This window comes from Physeter macrocephalus, chromosome 13 (assembly GCF_002837175.3).
Source record: "Physeter macrocephalus isolate SW-GA chromosome 13, ASM283717v5, whole genome shotgun sequence".
Taxonomy (NCBI): domain Eukaryota; kingdom Metazoa; phylum Chordata; class Mammalia; order Artiodactyla; family Physeteridae; genus Physeter; species Physeter macrocephalus.
The window spans coordinates 71,974,971-71,986,954 of record NC_041226.1 but is presented as its reverse complement, the minus strand read 5'-3'; the positions used below and the strand labels follow the sequence as shown (position 1 = coordinate 71,986,954).

The following is an 11,984-nucleotide window of genomic DNA, read 5'->3' as shown; positions in this document are numbered from 1 at the left end:
GCACAGGCTCCGGACGTGCAGGCTCAGCGGCCATGGCTCACGGGCCCAGCCGCTCCGCGGCATGTGGGATCTTCCCGGACCGGGGCACGAACCCGTGTCCCCTGCATCGGCAGGCGGACTCTCAACCACTGCGCCACCAGGGAAGCCCAACTTGGACTTCTTTTGATGCTAAATGAATGAGGTGTTCTTTCTTCTGCTCAGTATTTGAGCTTTTTTTTTTTAATAATTTATTTATTTGTTTGTTTGTTTGTTTTTTATTTTTGGCTGTGTTGGGTCTTTGTTACCGCACGAGGGCTTTCGGCGAGCGGGGGCTACTCTTCGTTGCGGTGCGCAGGCTTCTCATTGGGGTGGCTTCTCTTGTTGCAGAGCGCGGGCTCTAGGCGCGTGGGCTTCAGTAGTTGTGGCACATGGTCTCGGGCTCTAGAGCGCAGGTTCAGTAGTTGTGGCACACGGGCTTCGTTGCTCCGCGGCATGTGGGATCTTCCTGGACCAGGGCTCGAACCCTTGTCCCCTGCATTGGCAGGCGGATTCTTAACCACTGCGCCACCAGGGAAGTCCTATTTGAGCTTTTATGTCCACTATCTCTGACATAAGACAGAAAGAAGAGTCAAAAATCTGCTTCTCCAAGAAAAGAATCAAGGTATCTTTTAAATGTAAAAGTGAGGTCCCTGAAAATTATGTTTTCATTTCAAGACTCCAAATTCATGAAAATATTTTCGCTAAATATGTGATTTTAGGACAACTTTATTATGCTTGAAGAGAAGCTGCCTGTTGATTTGGGGGATAGATTTCTTCTCAGGTTACTCAGTATGATAGATGGAGAATAATAATTTTGACTACCTCTTACAAGTTATATGAGAAGTGAATGAATTCATACATATGAAAATATCTTCCAGCAAAGTACTCAAATATAAATAGATATTTTCCCATTATTCTTTTGTATTACTAATGCAGCACTAATTTTAGGGCTCAAATCTATCCAAGCAAGCAATCGAAAGAAGTCTATCCAGTACATAGCTAACATATCAAATATGTCTTTTCTTTCTTTCTTAAAAATGAGTTATTTTCATGGCAATACTGCTCTTAGAGCTTATATATATAAGTAATGGTGTTGACCAAGAAAGCAAAAAAAAAAAAAAAACCAGTCTGTAACTTGTCTTTTGTATTTTGGAGAAGGTTTAATTAAATGGCCAAGTCATTTTGTTTAGAAAAGTAACTAGTTTTGTCTAACTGTTGTGCACAGCAGAAAATGACAGCTCTGAAAGAGCAGTAATGACCAATTAGGAAATACATTTTCCATGCTTTGATTTTCGGATTTTGGCTCCTTACTATTCCCAATTGATTAAATCACAAATTTATGTTAACGCCTTGCTATAAGAGAAGTTTCTAAGCAATACCAAACTCATTGACCTTTAAAAAAAAAAATTTCTTTAGCCTGGCTTTTCCTAGGAAATATCCACATAAAATAAAAAAACAGGAAACTGGAGTGGGTAACTATTGACTTGGAATAATTTGATGTTTGAACGAGTGACTGTGTACAACTAGGATGATAGGGCCTTTGGCACAGAAACTTGTCCTACCACATAAATTAGGACTGAGGTTACACAAGGGCAAACCAGCAAGCATTCTTCTCAAGGTCTTATTTTTCTTTTCCCTTTACAAAGCCGTCATTCTACCCAGCCTTAAGTAAGATGATTTAGAGTAGACAGAAGAAAGAGTTCTATTACAAAATGTAGTTTCTTATCTGCCAGGAAATGTGATCCTTGAAAAGACAAAGCACTCTTTTCCAAAGAAAATGAGATTTGCAACCTTCTTGCAGCTTTCAATCTTTATCTGTAATTTAAGAGTAATGGAAAATAGCTTGAGAATTTACCTGTGTGAGGCTCAGAAAATGCCCTGGCAGGTCCCCCTGGTCCTCCCTGTCCCAGCAGTTCTATACTTCTCCCCCTTCTCAGATGTGACTCGTGACCTTGAATCCCAGACCAGGCTCGGAATCTAAATTTCCCACAGGACAAAGGCTTCCTATCTCCCAGTTCCAGCCGGTTTGAAGTTTGCTTTTGCCAAGATCCTCCACATAGGAAGACACTTTTATTAACACTTCTGTTGACTGGTGATACCCTCTTGTGTGTCTTGGAGCCCGACTCACTCTAGTGGAAATGTGTACATGCTTGTGCCAGAGCCAGAGTGCTAGAGAGCTGTATGAGTGTGAGCGTGTGTAAGCAATTTTAAACCGAATGCTCTTTCAGGTCTCCCATATCAAAAAACCAAACACAAAAAATAACAAAAACTGCAACCAACCAGAATGTTCACTAATAGGCAAATACTTTAATGAAGTAATACATCCATACTACAGAACATCATATACCTATGAAAATTCTTAATCATAAATATATATAAAAACTAGAATGAGGGCCATGATGTATTCCTAAAGAGAAAAAGCAAGAAAGAGGAAGGGAAACAACCTACGTGTGTGTGTGTGAGAGTGTGAGTGTATGTATGTGTGTCCTTAACACGCATATTTATATAATCATGGGAAAATATGGAAGTATACAGCCTAATTTAATATTAACTCCAGAGGTTATGATTAAAAGTAAGTCTAAAGGGGAGTCACAGCACACATATATTTAACTTACTTGATTTCCATTATATGTACGTAGGCAATTCAGGTATATATTTGGCAATAAAGGGAGGTGGAATAATAATTTAAAAGCATAGAAATTCTGTCATTCCATCCACTGAATGGAGGCCCTAAGTGGGTATGAAATGGAGCAAGAAAGTGACACTACCTCTGGGGGCTGAGTTTCTTGACGTCTATTTCCTAGTGTCAGCATCTTACTGGGCTGAGTGGCCCCAAAAGAACGATCCAGCCAAAGCCTGGAAATGTCTTCTAGCCACGGAATAAACCCCTATTTCCTAGTGTTTACTGTGCTATACTAACTGAGATATGGTGGAATAAACTCAGACATGGAGCCTTCCTTGGAGATTTGTCAGGGTAATATTTAAACTTCACATGTTTGATCTTTGCGGTGACGTAGAACCTGTTCTCTGCCTAAGATGCAATGCTGCTGTATTGATTTTTTATTCAATAAATGTATTATTTTTTACTTTTTGTAGCAAACATGTATTATATTTTAATAATTTTAATATACAGATAAGTCAATTGAAAATTTTTTAATATTTAAATACATAAACATTTTTTGTATTCTCTCTGGTAATTTATATTCTGGAAACCAGACATTTAAAAATTATGTCTTCTCATGGAAATAATAACCTCATAAATACTTCTAGGCAAAAAAGTAGTATATGTTGACCATGTAAACAGGTACAGGGACTATACGTCCATAACTGGTCACTCAGTTACTAGTAAATACATTTAAAAGCAAAGACATATTCCCTTTTGCCTTAAAATAATCCCCTTAGAGATGCCAGGTTTAATCACAACAGTAATAACAGCTACCATTTAGAGTGATCATTAAACATCAGTGATTCCATTAGATGCTTCATGTGTATTTTCTCACTTAAACTTTACAATAGCCTTCCCCAGAGTTATTGTGTTCCTATAATCAGAGCCCATCTTAGAGATGAGCAAACTGAGTCTTACAGAGTTTACCAAAACTGTTGAAATCCATGGTGCAGGTAAACAGGTATGAAATCCAGCCCTACTGGTCTCATGAGTTCAATCTCTCAACCACTGTACATATTCTGTTCGCCCTACTTTAATAGACTTGAACTTTTAAAATAAAACCATTGTTTCAGATAGGGTTATATTTAGCATCCTATGACAGAAAACCCCAAAATGACAAGGGCTTAAAGAGACAAAAGTTTATTATTTTCATGTGCACAGCAATCCACAGGTAGGCAGTCCAGTACAGGTGAGGCAGGCTCCACAGTCTCAAAAAAATCCAGATTCCTGTCTTGTGGCTAAGCTATCCTCATAGGTGGCCATATACCCATCCCTTGATTCAAATGGGCTCCTGGAGCACTAGTTACAAAAGCCAAGACGTGGAAGCAACCTAAGTGTCCATCAACAGACGAATGGATAAAGAAGATGTGGGACATATATACAATGGAATACTACTCAGCCATAAAAAAGAATGGAATAATGCCATTCACAGCAACATGGATGGACCTGGAGATTATCATACTGAGTGAAGTAAGTCAGACAAATATTATACATCACTTATACATGGAATCTAAAAATTATACAAATTTATTTATAAGGCAGAAATAGACCCACAGACATAGAAAACAAACTTATGGTTATCAAAGTGGAAGGGGATGGGGAGCGATAAAACAGGAGTATAGGATTAACAGATACAGACTACTATATATAAAATAAACAACAAGGACCTACTGTATAGCACAGGGAACTATATTCAATAACTTATAATAACCTATAATGGAAAAGAATGGAAAAAAAGGATATATATATATATATATATACACACACACACACACATGCCTAATTTAATATTAACTCCAGAGGTTATGATTAAAAGTAAGTCTAAAGGGGAGTCACAGCACACATATATTTAACTTACTTGATTTCCATTATATGTACGTAGGCAATTCAGGTATATATTTGGCAATAAAGGGAGGTGGAATAATAATTTAAAAGCATAGAAATTCTGTCATTCCATCCACTGAATGGAGGCCCTAAGTGGGTATGAAATGGAGCAAGAAAGTGACACTACCTCTGGGGGCTGAGTTTCTTGACGTCTATTTCCTAGTGTCAGCATCTTACTGGGCTGAGTGGCCCCAAAAGAACGATCCAGCCAAAGCCTGGAAATGTCTTCTAGCCACGGAATAAACCCCTATTTCCTAGTGTTTACTGTGCTATACTAACTGAGATATGGTGGAATAAACTCAGACATGGAGCCTTCCTTGGAGATTTGTCAGGGTAATATTTAAACTTCACATGTTTGATCTTTGCGGTGACGTAGAACCTGTTCTCTGCCTAAGATGCAATGCTGCTGTATTGATTTTTTATTCAATAAATGTATTATTTTTTACTTTTTGTAGCAAACATGTATTATATTTTAATAATTTTAATATACAGATAAGTCAATTGAAAATTTTTTAATATTTAAATACATAAACATTTTTTGTATTCTCTCTGGTAATTTATATTCTGGAAACCAGACATTTAAAAATTATGTCTTCTCATGGAAATAATAACCTCATAAATACTTCTAGGCAAAAAAGTAGTATATGTTGACCATGTAAACAGGTACAGGGACTATACGTCCATAACTGGTCACTCAGTTACTAGTAAATACATTTAAAAGCAAAGACATATTCCCTTTTGCCTTAAAATAATCCCCTTAGAGATGCCAGGTTTAATCACAACAGTAATAACAGCTACCATTTAGAGTGATCATTAAACATCAGTGATTCCATTAGATGCTTCATGTGTATTTTCTCACTTAAACTTTACAATAGCCTTCCCCAGAGTTATTGTGTTCCTATAATCAGAGCCCATCTTAGAGATGAGCAAACTGAGTCTTACAGAGTTTACCAAAACTGTTGAAATCCATGGTGCAGGTAAACAGGTATGAAATCCAGCCCTACTGGTCTCATGAGTTCAATCTCTCAACCACTGTACATATTCTGTTCGCCCTACTTTAATAGACTTGAACTTTTAAAATAAAACCATTGTTTCAGATAGGGTTATATTTAGCATCCTATGACAGAAAACCCCAAAATGACAAGGGCTTAAAGAGACAAAAGTTTATTATTTTCATGTGCACAGCAATCCACAGGTAGGCAGTCCAGTACAGGTGAGGCAGGCTCCACAGTCTCAAAAAAATCCAGATTCCTGTCTTGTGGCTAAGCTATCCTCATAGGTGGCCATATACCCATCCCTTGATTCAAATGGGCTCCTGGAGCACTAGTTACAAAAGCCAAGACGTGGAAGCAACCTAAGTGTCCATCAACAGACGAATGGATAAAGAAGATGTGGGACATATATACAATGGAATACTACTCAGCCATAAAAAAGAATGGAATAATGCCATTCACAGCAACATGGATGGACCTGGAGATTATCATACTGAGTGAAGTAAGTCAGACAAATATTATACATCACTTATACATGGAATCTAAAAATTATACAAATTTATTTATAAGGCAGAAATAGACCCACAGACATAGAAAACAAACTTATGGTTATCAAAGTGGAAGGGGATGGGGAGCGATAAAACAGGAGTATAGGATTAACAGATACAGACTACTATATATAAAATAAACAACAAGGACCTACTGTATAGCACAGGGAACTATATTCAATAACTTATAATAACCTATAATGGAAAAGAATGGAAAAAAAGGATATATATATATATATATACACACACACACACATATATATATATCCGAAAATCACCGTGCTGTACACCTGAAACTAACACAACATTGTAAATCAACTCTACTTCAATTTTAAAAAGGGGGGCTGCTGGAACTACAGGCGCAATCTAGGCAGAAAGAAAGGTGGAAAGGCAAAACAAATTCTTCCTACAAGTTAGTCCCCTTCTGGTTCCCACAACACCTCCTCCTGTGTCTTCTGTCTCCTAAACCAGCTGTCTTCCCATTAATGCAATCTGCTTCTTAAGTTAGAGGATCTTAAATCCAGGGAAATATAAAGCTGGTTTATCTCATCATTTTATTTATTTCCTTTTTTCTCCCTGTGGAGGTATGATTAGAAAATTCAGATGAACTCAGCAGAGAATAAAATTTCTGTAATGGTAGAATTTATTGTTATATGCAAAACCATACAAGAAGATATTATTGCCTTGAGAATATAGAAAATTTACAATTTGGTTTATATTTTTAAGACCGCCAGCTATAAAAAAATCCTGAGTGGTTTTTGCATCCAAACCTAGACTCAAGGCTTTAGCATGTAACAGGGGGGCTTTGAGGAGTTCCCAAACTGTCCATAAAATGTACGTAGGATAAAAATATGTTAGTGACAAGAGTAGTACTATTATTCATAAAAAATAGGAAAGGAAGCTGTTTTAATCTTTCCTGTCTTTTTTTTTTTTTTTTTTTTTGCAGTATGCGGGCCTCTCACTGTTGTGGCCTCTCCCGTTGTGGAGCACAGGCTCCGGACGCGCAGGCTCAGCGGCCATGGCTCACGGGCCCAGCTGCTCCGCGGCATGTGGGATCTTCCCGGACCGGGGCACGAACCCACGTCCCCTGCATCGGCAGGCGGACTCCCAACCACTGCGCCACCAGGGAAGCCCCTATCTTTCCCGTCTTTGAACAAAGTTTTAGTGTTAGAAAAAGAGAACTTCTTTACCAGTATTAATTGTAATTCAAATGTGATTTCAGCAGCCTAATAACATTTAATTGACAGAATAGTGAAAAAGACAATCAAATTAGGAGCCAACCAAATAATTTCTCACTGTCTTCATGAAATGTATTGAAGAGGCAGTTGCCAAAAGAATTCCCCAATAACATACTGATTTGTAGCAGGTTTACACATGTGATAACAATCCCAAGGTGCCTTTTCTATCAAGAGTACTAGCATTACAAAGATTTGAAAATGGAATGTCTCCCCCACTCTGCAGGTAGCAGTCCCCCAGGAAGATGGGTTATGTGTGTGTGTGTCTCTGTGTGTAACATTTAGATGCACACACATTCATAAACACACACATGTGAATGTGATTGTGCACATATTTATATATTCACATACATGTGATATAAACACATACATATGTAAACATGTTTGAAGACATACTTATGTATTCACATGTATATGACATGTGCATATAAAATTAAGGTAGCAAATACGTATTCATACACACATATATATGCTTGTATGGGCAATCAGAATATATATGTACAAAGAGAACCATCTCAGGCCTTGTTATTTATATTATTTATGTTATTTATAAATACACATACATTATAAAGCAAGATGTGAAAAAAAGTAAATGTACATATAATGTTAATACCTGAGGACATCAACTCTCAGGATAGAAGCCAAGACTTCAAAGACCGTGGATGAGCAAGAAACAAGATGATAAAAATAATAGCTAAACTCCTTGCCCCAAATGAGCAGAATTTGGAAATGAAATAAAAATTATGAGTAGTGAAAGAAACAGGAATCTGAAGAGGAGAGGGATGACTGAGGCACACAACTGGGACCCCGGAGGTTTTAAGAACTAGAATGATTACTATTCAGTCTTAAGGTGTTTACATTCCTGTGATTAAACAACCCCACCCCAATGTCTCTAGAACATTTAGTAATGTTCATTAAATACAGCTGACCCTTGAACTACACAGGCTTGAACTTCTCAGGTCCACTTATAACGTGGATGTTTTACAATAAACATATACCACAGCACTCCAGGATCCATGGTTGCTTGAACCTGCAGATACAGAACGGCAGCTATGGAGGGCCAACTGGTATATTCAGATTTTCGATTGTGTGGCAGTCAGCAACCCAACCCCTGCATCGTTCAAGGGTCAGATGCACTCAAAAACTCTGTGAAATTGAGTTATTTTGATTTTGTTTTGTATCGTATTGCTTTTCCCATTTTTGTAAGCGGAATGAGTGGGTTCTGGGATCAACCTATTTGATATCAAGACTTTGGAGGAGATTAAGGAACAGCCTGGAAATACAGATAACTCAGTGGAAGTAAGAGACAGAAGCAGAAACACACTGAGTGTAAGCCTTGCAAATTTGCAGAAATCTTGGGGTTACCAGTAAAGAAAAAGACTGAAAATTCCAGATTCAAGAACTAATCACACAGTATTGAGGGGAGGGCTCTGGAAACTTCCATCCAAGTCAATTATGATGGTGAAAATTGGGGTGAAGTTTTCAGGGACAGGAACACAAAAGTCAGCTTCTGAGATAAAGACAGAAATGAGGGTCAGAAACCTAGAAGTCCACTGAGTTGAAGCATGACCCAGTGAGTCCTGGTCTCCTCAAGCTGGCCAGGGCTGAAAGCTCACCCAGACTTGACACTATGGAGCAGGCCTGTTGTCTGAGGTGAGATAGTTCCAAACACTCACTGACAGTCAAAGGAGGAAATGTGAAACATAGATTGAGACCCAGAAGAAGATATGACATGGAAGGAAAATCACTTTTTGGGAGTAAATATCTTAGGACCAAGTATCACAATAGGGTAGAACAGGGGCATCTGACAGAAGTAAGCATAATAACTTGAGTGACCTACTCATCACTTGTATGTGCTTAGCATGATTATTATCCCCATTTGATACTATTATTGTCCCCCCTTCACAGGTAAGAAAACAGACATTAAAAGCATTTGAGTAACTTGCCCATAGCTCCACAACTGGCAAGTGATAATGCCAGGCACTGAACCTCAGCAGTGGCTGAGGTTCTAAGTCACTCTTCATGTTCTGGACCAAAAACCTGGTATTCCTTATCATCACTGGTGTGGAAAAGTCTGGATCTAGGAACATTAGATACTGTAGATAAGATCTGAAAGATGGAAAAGACAGTACTTGCATAGCCCGGATGGAGCATAAGAACAACCAGGTATTAATGGCCTTGGAACCTCTCTCCCTCATGTACACACATCATGGCCTTCCTCTTGGGCTTTACAGAAGGATGGCTATGATAGGAAAAAGAAGGGCCCAAAAGATGTTCACATCCTTGTTCCTATAAATAGTAAGTATGTTACCTTACATGGCCAAAGGGACTTTGCCAATGCAATTAAGATCATGGATCTTGAGATGGGAAGATTATACTGGATATCTGGTTGGATCCAATCTAATCACAAGCCTCCTTAAAAGTGAAGCACTTTACTTTAACCCCATCCTGTCTGGGCAAGGAACAGACACCCTCAGGTGACCTACATGCAGAGGTGAGGTCAAATCCAAAGCTGAACCCCAGGAGCTGTGCGAACAAAGAAGAGAAAGGGAAATCTCTCATGCAGCCTCAGGAGTAGCAGATAAATCTCCACAGTTAACTTGATGTACCCTGGACCTGTGAAATACCTGAATAGACAATGAATCATCCCAAAATTGAGGCAGTGGGCTTTGGGAGAAACAGTAGACATGGGGTTTTCTTTCTGCATCTAATTTGTTTCTGGTTTTCTGTTTATCTTAGTTTAGTATTTAGAGCTTATTATCATTGATAGATTTGCTTATTGATTTGGTTGCTCTCTTCCTTTTTTTTGTTAAATATAAATATATATATTTTTTAATTTTTAAAAAATTTTTCTCTTTTTGTGAGTGTGTATGTGTATGCTTCTTTGTGTGATTCTGTCTGTATAGGTTTGCTTTTACCATTTCTCCAAGGGTTCTGTCTGTCCTTTTTTTTTTTTTTTTGTATAGGTTTTAAGCGCTTGTTATCATTGGTGGATTTGTTTATTGATTTGGTTGCTCTCCTCTTTCTTTTTTTTATTACTTTTAAATTTTTTTTATTTTAATAACTTTATTTTATTTATTTATTTTTCTTTCTTTTTTTTTTCTCCCTTTTCTTCTGAGCCATGCAGCTGACAGGGTCTTGGTGCTCCAGCCGGGTGTCAGGCCTGGGCCTCTGAGGTGGGAAAGCTGAGCTCAGGACATCGGTCCACCAGAGACCTCCCAGCCCCATGTAATATCAATCAGTGAGAGCTCTCCCAGAGATCTCCGTCTCAACGCTAAGACCCAGCTCCACTCAACGACCAGCAAGCTCCAGTGCTGGACACCCCATGACAAACAACTAGCAAGACAGGAACACAACCCCACCCATTAGCAGAGAGGCTGCCTAAAATCGTAGTAAGTTCACAGACACCCCCAAAACACACCACTGGATGCGGTCCTGCCCACCAGAAAGACAAGATCCAGCCTCATCCACCAGAACACAGGTACCAGCCCCCTCCACCAGGAAGCCTACATAAGACACTGAACCAACTTTACTCACTGGGCTCAGACACCAAAAACAACGGGAACTACGAACATGCAGCCTGCAAAAAGGAGACCCCAAACACAGTAAGTTAAGCAAAATGAGAAGTCAGAGAAATACACAGCAGATGAAGGAGCAAGGTAAAAACCCACCAGACCAAACAAATGAAGAGAAAATAGGCAATCTACCTGAAAAAGAATTCAGAGTAATGCTAGTAAAGATGATCCAAAATCTTGGAAATAGAATGGAGATAATACAATAAATATTTAACAAGGACCTAGAAGAACTAAAGAGCAACACAATAAATGATGAACAAATGATGAGCAACACAATAAATGAAACTAAAAAGTCTCTAGAAGGAATCAATAGCAGAATAACTGAGGCAGAAGGACAGATAACTGACCTGGAAGATAAAAAGTGGAAATAACTACTGCAGAGCAGAATAAAGAATGAAAAGAATAGAGGACAGTCTCAGAGACCTCTGGGACAAAATTAAACACACCAACATTGGAATTATAGGGGTCCCAGAAGAAGAAGAGCAAAAGAAAGGGACTGAGAAAATATTTGAAGAGATTATAGTTAAAAACTTCCCTAATGTGGTTGGTAAAGGCAATAGTCAATCAAGTCCAGGAAGAGCAGAGAGTCCCATACAGGATAAAACCAAGTAGAAAGACACCAAGATGCATATTAATTAAACTATAATTACAACAAATGCTAAAGGAACTTTTCTAGGCAGGAAACACAAGAGAAGAAAAAGACCTGCAATAACAAACCCAAAACAATTCAGAAAATGGTAATAGGAAAATACATATCAATAATTACTTTAAATGTAAATGGATTAAATGCTCCAACCAAAACATAGACTGGCTGAATGGATAAAAAAACAAGACCTATATATATGCTGTCGACAAGAGACCCACTTCAGACCTAGGGACACATACAGACTGAAAGTGAGGGGATGCAAAAAGATATTCCATGCAAATGGAAATCAGAAGAAAGCTGGAGGAGCAATTCTCATATCAGACAAAATAGACTTTAAAATAAAGACAATTACAAGAGACAAAGAAGGACACCACATAATGATCAAGGGATCAATCCAAGAAGAAGATATAACAATTGTAAA

At 38.3% G+C, this 11,984-nt stretch overlaps 1 protein-coding gene across 3 annotated transcripts in view; it reads right to left on the bottom strand.

Annotated features, from left to right (window-relative positions):
- Positions 1-11,984, bottom strand: part of ITGBL1 (integrin subunit beta like 1) — a 209,332-nt gene that overhangs the window by 186,755 nt on the left and 10,593 nt on the right. The gene's annotated exons all lie outside the window — the stretch shown is intronic.